The sequence below is a fragment of the Myodes glareolus genome, chromosome X, assembly GCF_982192425.1.
Source record: "Myodes glareolus chromosome X, mMyoGla1.1, whole genome shotgun sequence".
NCBI lineage: Eukaryota > Metazoa > Chordata > Mammalia > Rodentia > Cricetidae > Myodes > Myodes glareolus.
Genome location: NC_142053.1, coordinates 66722098 through 66742615, shown reverse-complemented (window position 1 = coordinate 66742615; position 20518 = coordinate 66722098).

The following is a 20518-nucleotide window of genomic DNA, read 5'->3' as shown; positions in this document are numbered from 1 at the left end:
TGGATTCTAGCCATAATTAAAGGTCTTTGAGCCTATTATTCGAGATACTAGAGAAGCTAAATAAGAAGATGAACCTGAAGAAAATCATGTACTTATCCTCCTGGAGATTGGAAATAGACAAGAGTCCCAGGTAACCTCGGGTGTATGGGGGGGTGGGTGGGAGGGTTGTTGGAAGGGGAGAAGGTTATAGAGAAGGGAGTAGGGGAGGAATGGGGAAAACTCGGGGGACTGAGATGGGGGTAGGGAGGAAGGATGGATATGGGATCAGGGAAGAATATATCTCAACTAAGGGAGTCATTTTAGGGTTTACAAGAGACTTGATTATAAATGGGATTCCAGGTCCAAGGAGAGATCCCCAGATTGTTCTCTGGAAAGAGGAGAGGGTGCCTGAACCGGCCTTGGCCTACAACCTTACTGATGAAGATTTTGCTTATCACCATAGATCCTTCATCCGACGATGGATGGCGATACAGACGGAGACCCACATTGGAGCACCGGACTGAGCCCCCCATGGTCGAAATGAGGAGCAGAAAGAGGAAGAACATGAAAAAAAAAAAAAACTCAGGCCCGCCAGGGATGCGATCACCCACTGGTACAAGGCGACTGATCTAATGAGAGTTCACCAAGGCCAGTTGGACTGGGACTGAACAAGCATGTGATCCAACCAGATTTTCTGAATGTGGCTGGCCCGGAGGCTTTCTGAAAAAGCCATTGACAATGACACTGGGACTTGTTTCCTCTGCATATACTGGATTTTTGGGATCCAGTCTCTTTGGATACTCACCTTCCTGGACCTGGAGGGAGGGGGGAGGAACTTGAACTTCCCACAGGGCTGGAAGCCCTGACTGCTCTTAGTGATGGAGAGGGAGGAGGAGGGGTATTGGGGGAGTGGGAGGGTGTTGGGAGGAGGGGCGGAAATGGAAACTTTCATAATTTAATAAACTGAAAACAAAAAAAGAAGAAGATGTGGAACATATATACATTAGAGAACCAGCTTAATCAGCGGTAAAAAACAATGACATCTTGAATTTTGTATGCAAATGGATGGAAATAGAAAACGCTTTACTGAGTGAGGTAACCCAGAACCAAAAAGAGGAATATGGTATGTACTCACTCATAAGTGGATTCTAGCCATAGTTAAAGGTCTTTGAGTCTATAATTTGTGATCCTAGAGAAGCTAAATAAGAAGTTGAACCTGAAGAAAACCATATAGTTATCCTCCTGGATAGTGGAACTAGGCAAGATTGCCAGGCAAACTCGGGTGCATTGGGTGTGGGGTGGTGGAAGTAAGGGAAGATGGTCAGGGAGAGGGGAGAGGGGAAGGATTGGGGAAGGCTTGGGGGAATTGGAGAGGGGGAGGGAGGAAGGATGGTTGGGGGAGCAGGGAAGTTTATATCTCAGCTAAGGGAGCCATTTTAGGGTTTGCAAGAGACTTGAATCTGGAGGGGTTCCCAGTACAAATTAAATAAAAAAATTAAAAAAAAATTTAAAAAAAAATAAAAAAATAAAAATAAAAAAAAGAAGAGAAAAGAAAATGCTTTACTGAGTCAAGTAAGCCAGACCCAAAAAGAGGAATATGGTGTGTATTCACTCATAAATGGATTCTAGCCATAATTAAAGATCTTTGAGCCTATTATTCGTGATCCTAGAGAAGCTGGATAGGAGGGAGAACCTGAAGAAAATTCAGGTAGTTTTCCTCCTGGAGATTGGAAATAGACAAGAGTCCCAGGAAACCTTGGGTGCATGGGGGGGGGGTAGGAGGGTTGTTGGAAGGGGACAGGGTTAGAGAGAAGGGAGCAGGGGAGGAATGGGGAATGCTCGGGGGACTGGGAGTGGGGGAGGGAGGAAGGATAGATATGGGATCAGGGAAGAATATATCTCAACTAAGGGAGTCAATTTAGGGTTTACTAGAGACTTGATTATAAATGGGATCCCATTTCCAAGGAGAGATCCCCAGATTGTTCTCTGGACAGAGGAGAGGGTGCCTGAACTGGCGTTGGCCCATAACCATGCTGATGAATATTTTGCTTATCACCATAGATCCTTCATCTGGCGATGGATGGAGACCCACATTGGAACACTGGACTTAGCTCCCTAGGTCCAAACGAGAAGCAGAAGGAAAGAGAACGTGAGCAAGGAAGGCAAGATCAGAGGAAACCTTCATCAGACGATGAATGGTGATACAGACAAAGACCCACATTATAGCACCGGACTGAGACCCCCATGGTCCAAATGAGGAGCAGAAGGAGGAAGAACATGAAAAAGGAAATCAGGATCGCAAGGGTGCAATCACCCACTGATACAAGGAGACTGATCTAATGAGAGTTCACCAAGGCCAGTTGACTGGGACTGAATGAGCACGTGATCCAACCAGATTTTCTGAATGTGGCCGGATTCTCTGAATGTGGCTGGCCCGGAATCTTTCTGAAAAGCCATTGACAATGACACTGGGACTTTTTTCCTCTGCATATACTGGATTTTGGGGATCCAATTTGTCTGGACACTCACCTTCCTGGACCTGGAGGGAGGGGAGAGGAACTTGAACTACCCACAGGGCAGGAGACCCTCACTGCTCTTGGGGATGGAGAGGGAGGAGGGGAGGGAGTGGGAGGAGTGGAAGGGGGTTGGTAGGAGGGGCAGAAATGGAGACTTTTTTATTTTAATAAACTTTGAAAAAAAAAAAGATGTGCTATATTTGTTTATACTGTGGAATTTTTGTTTAATGATGCAAAGATTTGTTGTATTCTTTTACATTACATTTATTTAACTATGTAAATAAATACATATATATGTGTACATAAGTTTATATTATTTTTGCTATTACCTCCTTCTTATAGCCAGTTCCATGTTCCTTTGTCGTGATGCATTTCAAATATGTAACCTCTTTATGGTCTCCTTTCTTTAATTATATTGTTTTTATAATGGTTATATACATGTGTAAGTATATATGAACCCACACATATATAGTCCAAGCATACATACATATGTGTGCATGTGTATGTGTGTGTGTGTGTATGTGTTTGTGTGTGTGTGTGTGTGTGTGTACATGTATCTTGATAGAATAATTTGAATCTATGCTCCTGAGTTTTGGACTTTGGTCAAAGTTGGAATTTTACATTTGAAATGGACAAATTATGCATAATTGTCAAGTTAATATATCAAAACTGACTAAATTTCATAATCATTAGATGTGGTTTATACACTACATAATGATGGATATTGATTTTTAGAGAGTGTCTTTTCTTTGAGAATGTATTAATATTCTTTTCTATATGGTAGTTTTTCAAAAAGAAAGACAGTCCAGTGTAAACCCAGTGAAGCAAAAAATTTCTTATTCAGTAGAAGTTCAGATCTTTGTTCTATTCAAGCACTAAAGTGAATAAGGTCGACCAACATTAAGAAGAAATACTTACTTTACTAGTACAATAAATTAAATGTTATTTTTATTGACTAATTTATTTTATTTTGTTTTGTTTTAAAAGAAATATAATTTTATTACCTTCTCTTCTACCCTTTATTTTCTCTAACCTCTCTCAGATACCTTCCTTCAAGTATCATTCTGATGTCCACCCACACTGTTAAGTTGATAACCTCTTTTTCCTATTATTATTGACATATATATGTGTGTATATATATATGTGCATATATATATATATATATATATAAAATAAATGCAGCCTGCTTTGTTCACTTTTGTTGCTGATGTATATATGTTCAAGTCCATTGAATAACCAATAAGGGGCTCATTCATATGAGAGTTTAATTATACTTCTTGAGGCAATCATTCCCCTCATGGAACATACGGAATCACATTTGACAAAATTTCTGACTACCTGACCAACACGTGATGTTTACATATAAAAGAAATAATACCAAAGACAGTTGGTAACCTTTTCATTTCATGTATTTTCTTACATATAATTACAGCTACTATACTACATTATTTCTTCATTATGTATATTAACCATTTGCCAAGTAATGACACTTTCCATAAGTCACTAATAAAGAAAATGCCCCACAGATTTGCCTACAGGCAATGAGATGTGATGGAAGCACTCCCTTAGTTGAATTTCCCTCCTACTAGATGACTCTAGTATATGTTAACAAAAAACTAACCAGCAAAGTACATAATGCTGTTTAAGTTTTTGACAAACGCATTTTGTCAATTCAAAAGCAGTATTTCCTAGTATTTCAATATTTTATAGAGTTAGAATTGCTAAGTCAATAGGGATGGGTTTCTTTTTTTTCCCAAAGTTTATTAAATTATAAAAGTTTCCAATTCCGCCCCCCTCCCAACACCCTCCCGTTCCCCCCACTCCCTCTCCTCCTCCCTCTCCATCCCTAAGAGCAGTCAGGGTTTCCTGCCCTGTGGGTCGTTAAAGATTCTCCTCCCTTCCTCCAGGTCCAGGAAGTTGAGTATCCAAACAGACTGGATCCCAAAAATCCAGTATATGCAGAGGAAACAAGTCCCAGTGTCATTGTCAATGGCTTTTCAGAAAGACTCTGGGCCAGCCACATTCAGAGAATCCAGGCACATTCAGAGAATCTGGTTGGATCACATGCTCGTTCAGTCCCAGTCCAACTGGCCTTGGTGAACTCTCATTAGATCAGTCCCCTTGTATCAGTGGGTGATCGCACCCCTCGCAGTCCTGATTTCCTTTTTCATGTTCTTCCTCCTTCTGCTCCTCATTTGGACCTTGGGGGGCTCAGTCTGGTGCTCCAATGTGGGTCTCGATCTGTATCGCAATCCATCGTCTGATGAATGTTCCCTCTGGTCTTGCCTTCTTTGCTCAAGTTCTCTTTCCTTCTGCTTCTCGTTTGGACCTAGGGAGTTAAGTCCAGTGTTCTAATGTGGGTCGCTGTCTCTGTCTCCATCCATTGCCAGATGAAGGTTCTATGGTGATAAGCAAAATATTTACCTGTAAGCTTACAGGCCAAGGCGGTTCTGGCACCCTCTCCTCTGTCCAGAGAAAAATCCGGGAATCTATCCTTGGACCTGGGATCCCATTTATAATCAAGTCTCTTGTAAACTCTAAAATGACTCCCTTAGTTGAGATATATTCTTCCCTGATCCCATATCCATCCTTCCTCACTCCCCCCCATCCCAGTCCCCCAAGCTTTCCCCATTCCTCCCCTACTCCCTTCTCTCTAACCCTCTCCCCTTCCAACAACCCTACCACCCCCTCATTCTCCCGAGGTTACCTGGGACACTTGTCTATTTCCAATCTACAGGAGGATAAGTACATGATTTTCTTCAGGTTCACCTTCTTATTTAGTTTCTCTAGGATCACGAATTATAGGCTCAAAGACCTTTAATTATTGCTAGAATCCACTTATGAGTGACTACATACCATATTCCTCTTTTTGGGTCTGGCTTACCTTACTCAATAAAGCGTTTTCTATGTCCATCCATTTGCATGCAAAATTCAAGATGTCATTGTTTTTTACCACTGAGTAAAACTCTAATGTATATATGTTCCACACCTTCTTTAACCATTCTTCTATTGAGGGGCACCTAGATTGTTTCCAGGTTCTGGCTATTACAAATAGTGCTGCTATGAACATAGTTGAACAAATGCTTTTGTAGTATGATAGGGCATCTCTTGGGTATATTTCCAAGAGTGGAATTGCTGGGTCTTGAGGAAGGTTGACTCCCAGTTTCCTGAGAAACCACCACACTGATTTCCACAGTGGCTGCACAAGTTTGCATTCCCACCAACAATGGATGAGAGTTCCCCTCTCTCCACATCCTCTCCAGTATAGGCTATCATTGGTGTTTTTGACTTTAGCTAATCTGACCGGTGTAAAACGGTATCTCATAGTTGTTTTGATTTGCATTTCCCTAATCGCTAGGGATGTTGAGCATGATATTAAGTGTCTTTTGGCCATTCGAAGTTCTTCTGTTGAGAATTCTCTGTTCAGATCAGCACCACATTTTTTAATTGGGTCAATTAGAGTTTTAGTGTCTAATTTCTTGAGTTCTTTGTATATTTTGGAGATCAGGCCTTTATCTGATGAGGGGTTGGTTAAGATCTTCTCCCAGTCAGAAGGTAGCCTTTTTGTCTTATTGACGGTGTCCTTTGCTTTACAGAAGCTTCTCAGTTTCAGGAGGTCCCATTTATTCATTGATTCTCTTATTGTCTGTGCTACTGGGGTTCTACCTAGAAAGTGGTCTCCTGTGCCTATGTCTTGTAGACTACTTCCCACTTTCTCTTCTATCTGGTTCAAAGTGATCCAATTAATGTTGAAGTCTTTAACCCATTTGGACTTGATTTTTTTGCATGGTGATAGATATGGATCTACTTTCATTGTTCTACAGGTTGACATCCAGTTATGCCAGTACCATTTGTTAAAGTTGCTTTCCTTCTTCCATTGCATACCTTTAGCCCCCTTGTTGAAAATCAAGTGTTCATAGGTTTGTGGGTTAATATCCGGGTCTTCTATTCGATTCCATAGGTCGACTTCTCTGTTCTTATGCCAGTACCAAGCTGTTTTCAATATTGTAGCTGTGTAATAGAGTTTGAAGTCAGGGATGGTTATACCTCCAGAAGTTCATTTATTATATAAGATTGTTTTGGCTATCCTGGGCTTTTTGTTTTTCCACATAAAATTAATTATTATTCTCTCAAGGTCTTTGAAGAAGTTTGATGGGATTTTGATGGGGATTGCATTGAATCTATAGATTGCTCTTGGTAGAATTGCCATTTTTACTAAGTTGATCCTCCCAATAGAAGAGCAAGGGAGGTCTTTCCATTTTCTGGTATCCTCCTCTATTTCTTTCTTCAAAGACTTAAAGTTCTTGTCAAATAGGTCTTTCACTTCCTTGGTCAGAGTTATCCCAAGGTATTTTATGCTATTTGTGGCTTTCGTGAAAGGTGAAGTTTCTCTGATTTCCCTCCCTGCTTCTTTATCCTTTGTGTATAGGAGGGTAACTGATTTTTTGGAGTTGATCTTGTATCCTGCCACATTACTAAAGGTGTTTATCAGCTGTAGGAGTTCTTTGGCAGAGTTTTTGGGGTCCCTCATGTATACTATCATATCATCTGCAAGTAACTAGAGTTTAACTTCTTCCTTTCCAATTCAAATCCCCTTGATCCCCTTATGTTGTCGTATTGCTATTGCTAGAACTTCAAGCACTATATTGAAATGGTATGGGGAGAGTGGACAGCCTTGTCTTGTTTCTGATTTCAATGGAATGGCTTTGAGATTCTCTCCGTTCAGTTTGATGTTAGCTGTCGGCTTTCTGTATATAGCTTTTATTATATTTAGGTATGAACCTTGTATCCCCAATCTCTCCAACACCTTTATCATAAAGGGATGTTGGATTTTGTCAAATGCTTTTTCAGCATCTAATGAGATGATCATATGGTTTTTTTCTTTCAGTTTATTTATATGATGGATTACATTGATGGATTTGCGTATGTTGAACCAGCCCTGCATCTCTGAAATGAAGCCTACTTGATCATAATGGATAATTTTTCTAATGTGTTCTTGGAATCGGTTTGCCAGAATTTTGTTGAGAATTTTTACGTCGATGTTCATGAGTGAGATTGGCCTGTAATTCTCTTTCTTGGTTGTGTCTTTATGTGGTTTTGGTATCAGGGTAACTGTAGCTTCATGAAAAGAGTTTGGCAACGACGCTTCTCTTTCTATATTGTGAAATACGTTAAGGAGTATAGGTATTAGCTCTTCTTGGAAGTTCTGGTAGAATTCTGCATTGAAACCATCTGGCCCTGGGCTTTTTTTGGTTGGGAGGTTTTTGAAAACAGCTTCTAATTCTTCGTGACTAACAGGTCTATTAAATTGTTCACCTCGTCTTGATTTAGCTTTGGTGAATGGTACTTACCTATTAACCAATTCATTTCTTGTACATTTTCCAACTTTGTGGCATATAAACTCTCGTAGTTAGATATAATGATTCTCTGAATTTCCACTGTGTCTGTTGTTATGTCCCCTTTTCATTTCTGATCTTATTAATTTGCGTGTTCCCTCTCTGCCGTTTCATTAGTTTGGATAGGGGATTATCAATCTTGTTGATTTTCTCCAAGAACCAACTTTTTGTTTCGTTGAATTTTTGGATTGTTTTCTGTGTTTCTATTTTGTTGATTTCAGCCCTCAGTTTGATTATTTCCAATCTTCTTCTCCTCCTGAGAGAGTCTGCTTCTTTTTTTTTTCCAGAGCTTTCAAGTGTGCTGTTAAGTCTCCAAAGTGTGCTTTCTCCGTTTTCTTTAATTGGGCACTTAGTGCTATGAACTTTCCTCTCAGCACTGCTTTCATAGTGTCCCATTGGTTTGAGTATGTTGTGTTTTTATTTTCATTAAATTCAAGGAAGACTTTAATTTCTTTCTTTATTTCTTCCTTGACCCAGCAATGATTCAGTAGTTGTCTGTTCAACTTCCACGCGTTTGTAGGCTTTCTGGTGTTCGAATTGTTATTGAATTCTAACTTTATTCCGTGGTGATCCGACAAGACACAGGTGGTTACTAATATTTTTTTGTATCTGTGGAAGTTTGCTTTGTTACCGAGTTTGTGGTCAATTTTCGAGAAGGTTCCATGAGCTGCAGAGAAGAAGGTATATTCTTTACTTTTTGGGTGGAATGTTCTATAGATATCTGTTAAATCCATTAGATTCATTACCTCTAGTAATTCTCTTATTTCTCTGTTGAGTTTCTGTTTGATTGACCTGTCCATTGGTGAGAGAGGTGTGTTGAAGTCTCCTACTATTAGTGTGTGTGGTTTTTTTACTGCCTTGAGTTCTAAATGTTTTTTTTTACATAAGTGGGTGCTTTTATATTAGGGGCATAGATATTCAGGATTGAGACTTCCTCCTGATGAATTGTTCCAGTTATGAGTATTAAAAGTCCATCTCCATCTCTTCTGATTGATTTTAGTTTGAAGTCAATTTTGTTAGATATTAGAATGGCCACAACAGCTTGTTTCTTAGGTTTGTTTGCTTGGAAAACCTTTCCCCAAACCTTTACTCTGAGTAGATGTCTGTCTTTGTGGTTGAGGTGTGTTTCTTGTAAACAGCAGAATTTTGGATCCTGTTTTCTTATCCAGTCTCTTAGTCTGTGTCTTTTTATAGGTGAGTTGAGTCCATTAATATTAAGTGATATTAATGACCAGTGGTGGTTGATTCCGGTTATTATTTTGTGTGTCTCTCTGTGTGTGTGTGTGTGTGTGTGTGTGTGTGTAGTAGAGTTTGTGTGTTTCTCTTCTTTAAATTGTGGTTGTGAAGGGTTGCTAGATGTTTGGGTTATTGTAGGCAGTGATGGCAATGTTTGATTCCTTGGGTTGCGATTTTTCTTCTATTACTTTCTGTAAGGCTGGATTTGTGGCTACGAATTTTTTAAATTTATTTTTATCCTGGAATATTTTGTTTTCTCCGTTGATAGTGAACGATAGTTTGGCTGGGTATAGTAGTCTGGGTTTGCATCCATTGTCTCTTAGTTTCTGCTGTACCACTATCCAGGATCTTCTGGCTTTCATGGTTTCCATAGAGAAGTCTGGTGTAAGCCTGATAGGTTTACCTTTATAAGTCACTTGACCTTTTTCCTTTGCAGCTCTTAATATTCTTTCTTTAATCTGTATGTTTTGTGTTTTGATTATTATATGGCAAGGGGATATGTTTTTTGATCCAGTCTATTCGGTTTTCTGTATGCTTCTTGAACCTTCATAGGAATATCGTTCTTTAGATTGCGGAAGTTTTCTTCTATAATTTTGTTGAATATATTTTCTGGGCCTTTGATCGGCAGTTCTTCTCCTTCTTCAATCCCTATTATTCTTAGATTTGGTTTTTTTTTTATTGTGTCCCAGATTTCCTGAATGTTTTGTGAAGAGAATTTGTGGGATTTGCCGTTTTCTTTGACCAGAGCATTTATTTTCTCTATGGTATCTTCAGAATCTGAGATTCATTCTTCTATCTCTTGTATTCTATTGATTATGCTTGATTCTGTAGTCTCCGTTCGTTTACCTAGGTTTTCCATATCCAGCCGGTTCTCGTTTTTTTTTTTTTTTCTTCATTGCCTCCATTTCAGTTTTCAATTCTTGGACTGTTTCCTTTACCTGTTTGATTGTTTTTTCTTTGTTTCTCAGGGTATCATTCACGGATTTACTCATTTCTTCAAACTTTTTGTTATATTTCTCATCCATTTCTATACTCATTTCTTCAAACTTTTTGTTATACTTCTCATCCAATTCTTTAAGGGAGCTCTTCATATCCTGTTTAAGGGATTCTATTGCTTTCATAATGACGCTTTTTTCCACTTCTTCTGGGTTAAAGTGTTCAAGTCCTTCTATTGTAGGGTCGTTGGGATCTGTTGTTTTCATGTTATTTTTCAGATTGTTGGAGGAGGTCTTGAATTGGCATCTGCCCATCTCTTCCTTCAAATGCTCTCTATTGGAACTTCTGGTAGCAGGTCAGGTTCACTTGTTGGGCAGGGAATGCACTGATAGAATGCCTACCTGTCCTCAGGTCGGCTATTGAAGCACAGGTACTCCCTCTTTCCGGGATGCGCCTACAGTGCAGGCCCAGCGTGCAAGGCAGCTGAGCTAAGGAAATTTTATGGCCCCAGTGGGAAGGCAGAAATAAAGGAATTTGTACCTGGATGGAAGCTGGGATGGCTGGCGGGAGAGCTTAGCAGGGTGGAGCCAGCACTGCAGGGTGACCTGGGAGTCTATGGGGTCGGGGAAAGTCTGAGCTCCTCCTTGCCGGGCCCCTGCCGCAGGCCCGAAGCAAACTCACCCCTCCGATGGCCCTCTGGATCTAGGGATGGGTTTCTGTTTCTCTACACAGTGATAATATTTAGCTACTATAAGGTAAATATAGAAAAAGTGTCTAAACAAAGACTAAGCTATTTCAAATTTCAAACAATGGAAAGGAAAGTGTGCTTTCTGATTTCTTTGACCTAAGCAATAAAAACTAATTTGTATTGTATAACCAGCAATTGTTTGTCTCTTTCCTGTGGGAAGACTATTTCTCCAGCTCTCAGCATTTTAGTTGCCTGTAGACATATTACAATCTCAAAAAATAAATTAAATGTTATTTGTAATTAATCAGTAGACATTTTATTATGAATAATTAAATTTATGAAATATTAAAAACCAATAATTCTCCCATTTGAATCAAACCTGGTGCTTAAGAACCGCATGCCTCAAAGATAGTTATGAAGAATGCAAAATACATCTGATAGAAAATGGCATCATATTGCAATGCCCAAAGTTTTGAATCTACTACTACATTAATTTATATATATTACCCTTAGTAGTTTCTCAAATTTTTTTGACAATGTTTATTACACAGCCTGTATAAAGGTAAAAATCCAGGTTGGCAAAAAGTTCTTTGTAATTTTTTTTATCAGTAAAGTACAACAGCAAAAATTTAATGTATAAAATGACTAATGATTAGTGAATACAGAATTTGAAGGAAACAAAATGTTTCTTCACTTAAAGGAAAATCCGAGTCTATCATCCTACAGTGTGAATTTCTGACAGTTTTTTTTGTTATGTTTTCATCTTTTGTTTTAAAACGTCTACTTTTTTATTAATATTTTATTATTGATTATGACATTTTCATGCTACCTTGAATAGATGTCATCTCAGGAACTGTAAATACTGAATGAATTAGAAAGAGAGGAAGACCTCATTCTGTCTAAACTACATCAAATCAAAGGATTTCAAACCTAATTTGCTACTAGATTTGTGTCAAAGTTCTATCTCATCCCCAACACTTTAGGGGTTCAAAGAAAAAACTATATTCTATTTTGAAAATGTATCCTGACTTATCATATATAATAACTGGTACTCTTCTGTAAAATAAAGATGGAAAGTGGTGAATTCCTATTTGATTAAAATTGACTTACATAATCTTTTCTCAGAAAAAAATGTTTCAATGAGATAAGAAATCTTTAGTGGCCAACATGAAAGCTGTTGAGAAATATTATTTTAACTATATAAAGATGTGTTACATTTGTTTATTTTGTGGAATTTTACTCTACCTATGTAAAGGTGTCTGCATTTATTTTTGCTGCATTTGTTTAATGAGGAAAAGATGTGTTGCTTTGCTTACCTAAGGAACCTGATTGGTATAATGAAAAAACTTAATGGACAATAATTAGACAATAGTAGGATAGTTAGGAATTGTGGACAGAGAGAATAAGGAAGAGAAGAAATCTAAGAAAAAGAAGAGTAAAACAATTGGGGAGATACAGAGAGAGATGCCTAGGACAAGCCAGCCAGGCAGCCATCAGCCTGTCTGATATAAAATAGGACATAGAAAATGAAACAAGGGGAAAAAAGACCCAAGTAAAAATATTAATGAAGAAAATAGGTAAAATTAATTATTATTAATTACAAAAACAAGTGGGGAAACATAAGATATGGTGAAACTTTCATAATTGATAATAAGTCTTCATGTCTTGATTTGGGAGCTGATTGGTGGTCAAAAGACAGCCTACTACTGAAAATCCAATTACATTTTCTTTTTTGCATTTCTTGTTGATTTTAATATGTTATAAAGAATCAGTAGCTTAGGGAAAGGGGAGGTGGGAAATTAAACTTATCAGGAACAGGAATTTACCTACTGTGAGTAGAGTACAGGACTATGGTTGGTAAGAGTTACTGTTATAAAATAAACCCATTATACTTTCAACTTTCTCAAATAATACCTAACTATCCTTTGCTGTTCCAATGAATGGGACACAAATTGGGTACCCAGACCCTGGAGGAGAGAAATGAAGGGACAAGACACACACCCACATAAAACAAAATGGACAGCAAGTCTGTATTCTAATCAAGCTGCAAATTAAATTCTTCTCAGTAGCATTATATAGCAAAAGGACAGGTGGTGGGTAGGTTGCTATGCAACTGTTCTAACTGGAATGTCAGGCCTAGAGACATCCAAAGTTGACAGGAAAAGATAAGGAAATACTGAGGGTCTGTAAATGTTAACTAACTGGATGAATGCTACTTAACTCTTAGGCCTGGGACTGCAGGTTTGCAGGCATTCTTAACTGACAGGGATACATAAGGATATACTGGGTTATTTCTTGGGCCCAGAACTTGCCCTACAGAAGTTTCTGAATAGCTTACTTAACTTGTGAATTATGATGGCTTCACTATAACCAAATACAGGACTTTGTTCCCTACAGGTCCTCCCTTTTTATAAGTATTAGTATGAGGTGAGTTAAACGTCATCTAGTAGATGAGCAGGCATTAGCTAGTGGGTGGGAATAGAGGCCTGATCCTCCCATGTTTACTTGGTGGGGGAAATTTCTTTCTAACTTGGTGGAGGAATTTTCTTTCCAAAGTTACAGATGTCTTTCTGGGGAAGAGAGGGTGTAAGTTTTTATGTCAATACCTTTGAACATCAACATCTATGCAATCAGGAATGTTACTCAAGAGACCCAGAGATGGCATGCACCTTTTGTAACTCTTATAGGAGACACACTCTGAAGGGGCTCTTCTAGTCCTCAATCAGCCAGATCAAGCTGGTGATAGTGGACTTGAATGGGCTTGGAGGCCAGGGAGTTCACCTGTTGGAGAATAAACCTAGAGAGTCTATTGAAGGCCCATGGTCCAAAAGCCATCAATAATAAAAATTCTAAAACAGTTCCCAAAAGGGAGGGTAAGAGTGTGGTGACTCAGTGGGAGGTGGAAAACCAGTATTTGAACCATACCTCCTCTTGTTCTCTTTGCTTTCTTTTATGCTCTAATCCTTCCCTGACCTTAGTCACACTGTCTCTAACTATTCCAGTATAATCAGTATAGGAACAACATTCCTCTTTTAAGGCAGCACTAAGGCTTTCCTGCTGGAGAAATAAGAGATCTAGTCCTCGTCTCTTCTGCAAAACTAACTCAGACAAGAAAACTATTTTTCTAAATTAGAGATGCCTATTTTTAGGTTTTGATTAAGGGGCTGTTGGGTGTTGGAAGCAGATGTGGCATTCCTTGCTGAGGTGAGCAGAATTCCAGCTACCAGAAGCAGGAAATACATCTGCATAGAAATATAGGGAATAATCTGCATAGAAAAAGAAGAGAATCTTGTCTCAGGGGGAACATTTTTCTCCTTTCCTGGACTAGGTTACTATATTAACCTGCCTGATCAGCCTTTCGGGGAGCCAACAAGTGTCTTTTTCTGTCTGATCATGGACACATGCAGATCCTCTACCCCAGATTAGGACTGAGTCGGGTCCTTTCATAATTCATTGCATGGGCTTATTCACCTTGCCTTAGTAATGGTCACCTTGATGCCATCATGTAAGATCTGTCTGCAGCAGATATGTCTACAATATTTATCCTCTTAATTTATTTTTCAGGTGCCATATCATGCTCCACAATTCCTTTTCACTACTAACTGTATTTGCAGTTCTTCCATTGGAAGAACCATGTGTAAAATTCAGCATAATATCCTTTAAGGGATCTTTAGCAATAACATCAGCAAAATACAGTTTTGCAAATTGCAGCATTGATCATCTGGGAACGATTATTTCTCTGGCCTTTAAATTGAGCAAATACAATTGTCCAAGAATCACTATATTAAAATTATCAATTAATCTATTGCTTAGTATAAGAAACATTGATCACAGTCAATACTCTGTTATACTATTCCTTATAATTCACCCAGCTCTTTTGTATTAGACAGGCTACTGCTGTAAATTAAGAGTTTAGTATTTTAACTGGCAAAACTTGGAAGATACACCTATAAAAATCATTCTGTTTTTTCATAAAAATTATGTAGAATAACTTTTGTACTTAATACTCACTTGTCATAGAAGAATCATAATTAATATACTGTATTTGTTGATTATTATATGCTCTATCTGTTGATTTATACTTCACCTGCTTGAGTACCTCTTTTATAAGCTCTCTACTTAAATTTGGCTCATTGCTCCCTTTAAGAATTTTACGTTGTATCTCAAGATCTCCCATGATATTATAACTAAGACTTTGGCCATTGTATAACTAATTAAAAGTTTGTAAGCTATCAACTTCTTAAGTTGCAAGTCTACTTACCTGATAGGAAAATGGAAAAAAGAAACCATATTTAACTAATAATGCTGGCCTAATTAGATATCAACATGTAGAAGAATGAAAACAGATCCATATTTATCTCTATGTACAAAACTCAAGTTTAAATGAATCAAAGACCTCAACATAAAACCAATCACATTGTGAAGGGTCACCCATACTTGAAAGACCCCCATGTCCACATACAATGTTAAACTCTGCTGAAACTTAACTGAGCCATAGAACACAAACAAAAATAAGCCCCCAGGATTAGCTAATGACTCTGCAAAATGTAGCTGGGCCATTGAAATCCCCCCCCCCACCGCCCAACCAATGCTAAAACAGGATATCTATGGATTGGGTTGCAGTCTGACTGACTAGGCTGAGGAGAGGGAGTACCCCACCCACAAGGCATTCTATCTAAACTGTCAACTTGCTGCAGGGTTCTCTATCTAGCTTTGTGGTTTTTCGGGGAAATTTGGGAGTAGACATGGGGCCATTTCTGGGGTGTGCTAAGCCCACCAATTTGAGAACCATTGAGATGCTTGTTGCTATGCAACCTCTTATGTAACTCTTAAATCCCTATAAATACATAATGTTCCTTCAGCCTGGGATGCTCAGTCAGCTACACTGCTGAAGCATTCTTAGGTGCCTGTGTATTCAATAAACTGCCTCTTGCTCTTGCATCCAGTGGACTGGTTCTTGGACAGAGGGCTCCAAGTGAGACTCCCTGACATTTGGGGTCTTTCAATTGAACCTCACAGAAGAAAAATTAGAAATACATTTTGGCACACCTCAAAGATAGACTCAGTGGCACAGACATTTAGAGAAACAATAAATCAGATCTCTTGTGCTGAGAAGCTTCTGTATAGCAAAGTACATAGTCAACAAAACATAATATCCATCTATAGAATGGGAAAATATCTTTACTTACGACTTAATCCACTCCAAAAACATACTATGAAGAACTCAGGAAATTAATCATCTAAAGAATAATCTAATAAAAAATATATGTTACAGAACTAAACCGAAAACTCTCAACAGATGAATTTAATGCTCAAGCCTAACATCCTTTAGCCATTAGAGAAATGCAAATCAAAACTCTTTGATTCCATCTTATACCTATAAGAATAACCAAGATTAAAGATACCTATGACAATTTATGCTTAAGAGAATGTATGTTATGGTAAAATACTGCTCTACTGTTGGAAGTGCAAACTGGCACAGCTGCTGCTTTGGATCCTAGTATAGCAATTTCTCAAAATTAGGCAACTATCTACCTTAAACTAAGTGTTTAACAAAGGGACTTTCATTTTCTTCCCTCCCAAAATCTGCTCTGCTACTTCATTTAGCTGGCTGACAAAAATCACTGTAAGGTTCCTCAGGGCCTTATCTAATCTTTGCCAGGGAGGTGGTAGCAGACCCCTTAGGGGGTATTCATTGCCAAGTCCTCAGGCCTGCATGTTGAATGGGGGAAAGTAGGTGTGAACTTCATTTGTATTATAAGGACTCTCCCCTAACAATTTTTGCAAGGTCAAACTTTTAGATTTTTTTCTTTGATTATGTTGTGCTCGTTCCATACAATTCTCTGCAAATTCAGTCCTCCATAAAACATAGTCTCCTCCTATGAATGTGGCATGTGTTAAACAATTATAATTATTGGAAGTTACCCTTTTGTCATTGCAACTCTAATAATGTTAAGGTGAAAGGAGCAGTGGGTCTGTAATTTGCAAACATGGCCTTTAATTTTTCCAAATTCCTTAGACTTAAGTTTTTATATCTTTGTAGGGGGCATCTAAACCCTCATCCTCAGAGGCAGAAGCTGATTGGGGATTATTTTCCTCCTCCAAAGCAAAATCAGGAGCTTTAGCATGCTCCCCAGGGGACCTTATAGGTCCCTGTGTTACAGATTACTCCTCCTCCTTTTCTTCAGAATTTTTTGATCTTTGGCTACAGGTGACTGGGAAAGTTAGAACTGGTCTAGACTGCGGAGAGCCTTCTTTGGAGGAACTCTTTTGTTTAATGATTTTTGGGAGAGCAAAATCAGCCAATTCTCTATTTGCCTCCTCAAGTTCCCTCATTAATTGCAGCTCTTTCCTCCAGTCAACCAAAAGTTTCTGAAAGGCAGAGATTTCAGATAAAACATTTCTCTTTGCTTTTTTAAATGACAAAGTGATTTAGCACTTGAATTGTAAATATTTAGTATTACTCTGATTTTAAGTATAATAGAATTTACTGAAAAAAATTGAAATATAAAGCTAATACTACTAGATCTATGAATTTCCCATACCATTAAGATGTTAATAAAAAACACAAAACAAATAAACAAAAATAGAATTTTCTGTTTCCCATTGGCATTCTACCTCCCATTCCAATACTCATTTTTTTGTGCCAATATGTTGTTAATCTAATGCATGGGATTTTTCTTTTATTTCATATTAATTCAGTATAAGTCCCTCACTTTGTCAGGCAAATAGATATGAGTAAATCTAGAGGACATTTGAGATAGATCTCTTACTTATAATTAGGAGCTTGTAGAAATAAGGATTATAATGGATAGATTATATTTACTGGCAAGGAGATGAGAGAAAAATTTATCTATCTGAATATTCCTTATAATAGAAACATGACATTCTAAGCTATCTGAGTCCTTTAGTGATAATTATCTAAACGTAATCCAAGGAGTCTTCAACCTTGCTAGATTATTGTATAGCAGGAGAGTTCTGATAAAGGACAAGGGAACATTTTATACAAATACATTTTTATACAAATCATTTCAGATAGACCAGGCAGGGAAGTATCTCTCATGAAAGCTGTCTGTTTTATGGGTGTAAGAACTTGAAAAAATTCTTCCTATAATGTAAATCAGCACATTGGGCTCCTTTGTTTGGTCCATTCTAACCCCTTGAGAATGTGCACTACACAATGACATTTTTACATTTTCATCTCTTAGAGTGTGCTTTATAGCAACACTTTATTTTTCCATTGTCTACTTTTAGGTCTCAGGAACATTCAACTTTGAAGTAAACTCTACCTGTTCAACAGTGTGGTTTTGTGCTTCCTCTTTTAATATGGTACATGAAACACAATCTTTTTATTGTTTTTGTTTTCTTATTACACAATAAATTTTCTACTAATATTAGTTGCCTTGTATCTTTTCATATAAATTCTGTTGTAGTACATTTATTTTACTGGTGGATTTTGAAAGTTTTCTTACATTGGAAAGTTCCTTTACTTTTTAAAATGCAAATTTAAAACATTCTACAATTTTGTTTCTTTTTAATTTTTGGTCTTTGACTTTTAGATTTTTTGTTCTTTCCCAAGAGTGCATGTGGTAACTTCAATAAGAAATACCCCCCACTGTAGTGAGGAGCTGTGGGCAGGCCTGCTTTTCATCCTGCACAGCTCCTGCACGGCTAGCTTAGCCCTGGAAATAACAACAAACAAATTGTATTCATTTAAACACTGCCTGGCCCATTATCTCTTGAGAGTTAGTTACTGGCTAACTCTCACATCTTGATTAACCCATTTCTAATAATCTGTGTAGCATCATGAGGTGGTGGCTTACTGGGAAAGATTCAGCATGTCTGACCTGGTGGCTGGCTCCATGGTGTCTGCCTCATCGCCCTCTTCCCAGCATTCTGTTCTGTTTACTCGGCTTACCTAATTTTCTATCCTGTCAAAGGGCCAAGACAGTCTCTTTATTAACCAATGAAAATAACACATAACAGAAAGTCCACCTATATCACCCCCCCCCAGTAAACTCTAGTGTTTGGATAATAGGTCCCTAATTAGCAATACCATTTGGGGCGATTGAGTTGTTGATGCTACCTAAAGGGAGGAAACACATCACAAACTGTGAGATTTTAGGTCAGAGAGTTTTGACTAATTTCCAGTTTTTACTCTCTTCAGACTGCATTTTAAGATGTGAGTTCTCAACTCCTTTTTCCTGCACTCATGCTTCCCATTTGGTGTCATGCTTACCTGCCTTGGTGGATTCTTAATTATAAGAGTTGCCTTTGTTGTAGTGATCTGTCTCTTTAAGAGACAAGCCCTGCCCACTCCCTCCCCCATCCACTGAGGCAGGCACGTCTTCTTTTCTGCTTGCAGCCTTAGATTCTTTCTTTGTTTTCTGGCTCTCTCTCGGAGAAGCAGGCCCTGTCTCTACTCTCTCTCTCTCTCTCTCTCCCTCTCTCTCTCTCTTCCTCTCTTTCCCCCTTCTCTCTCTCCCCCCTCTCTGGTCTTTTCCCCTTCTCCCCTCCCTTCCATAACCACTAAATAAATATTCAACCTCAATCTGCATGGTGTGCCTGTCTCTTGCACACCACCGCCACATGGCTCACTGCCAGAGAGTAACAACTTTTAGAGACCTGCCACATGGTCTTATGCACCACTTATGCCTGGGACTGGGTACTCTCAGGATACCCTGCCCACTGCCTGCCACTGCTGGGGATTCCACAACAAGCTACTTGGCAATCTGCAGCAATTTTTAATAATCCATTACATTGGTGCCATGACTTGGATGGCTCTCCCATCCCATCTCCTTTCTTTGAGTCGGGATCCAGAACCAGGTATTTTCTCCACAACAACTATGTGTTCTGTATGCCTGAGCACAGTTTCTACTCACAACACTGGCTTCAATTGTTGAGTTTTCCCTATTTTGCCATGGTTGCTTCCCTCACTTAAAATTGTGTTTAGACTGAACCAGGGTCAGTCAGTCCATGCTAGCACTGCACACTCTGTGTGGTGCATTCGACTGGGGCCCCAGGGTCCCTCAGATTCTTCTTTCTATTTTTTTCCATTTCTTTCCTTTTTTTTTCCCCTCACCATGAAAGGCCAGTCAGAGCAGCCTCTGGTCTCTCTGGCTTCTGAGTCACCCTGAGCAGATCCAGCCAGGCCATAGCACCCCACCTGGGGTCAGGGGACGCCCTGCCACGGGTTCTGCAGTGTTCACGCTGATTTGTACCCCACCTATAGGGGGAGACGTCCCATTATAGGCCTTGTGGTGTTTCGTGAGTTTTCACAGTTTCAGCTGTGGGTAGCAAGCCATCAATGTCCGCACCCCCAACAGGGAAGGAAGCCTTTTAGAGGCCCCAAGACCACAAGCCTTAATGCCCTACTTATTCAGTTATTAGCCTCACTCTGCCAGTGTCCCGCCACCTCCAATTTTATGGGAGTTTCCTGACTACTGTCAGCAGGAGCTTTCTAACTACTGTAAGTGCACAGGCAAATGGATCCTGCCATGGTTACTGCTGTCAAGAAGATTGGTTGGATCCACATGGCTACTTTTTTAAAATTTAGTCTTTTGCTTCCCTCTGCAGCTAATGGCATGGTGGCTCAGCGATAGGGAAGATCATGCCTTTAAGTCACTCTTATTAAGTTTAAATCCCTGTGGATTTCATCCCTGTTCAAAAATTGTGACTTTTCCATACAACAAGTGACCATGTCCATTTTGACTGGGGTCAGGTGAATTCACTGCCATTCTGGCTAAGAGCCAGATCAAGTGACCAAG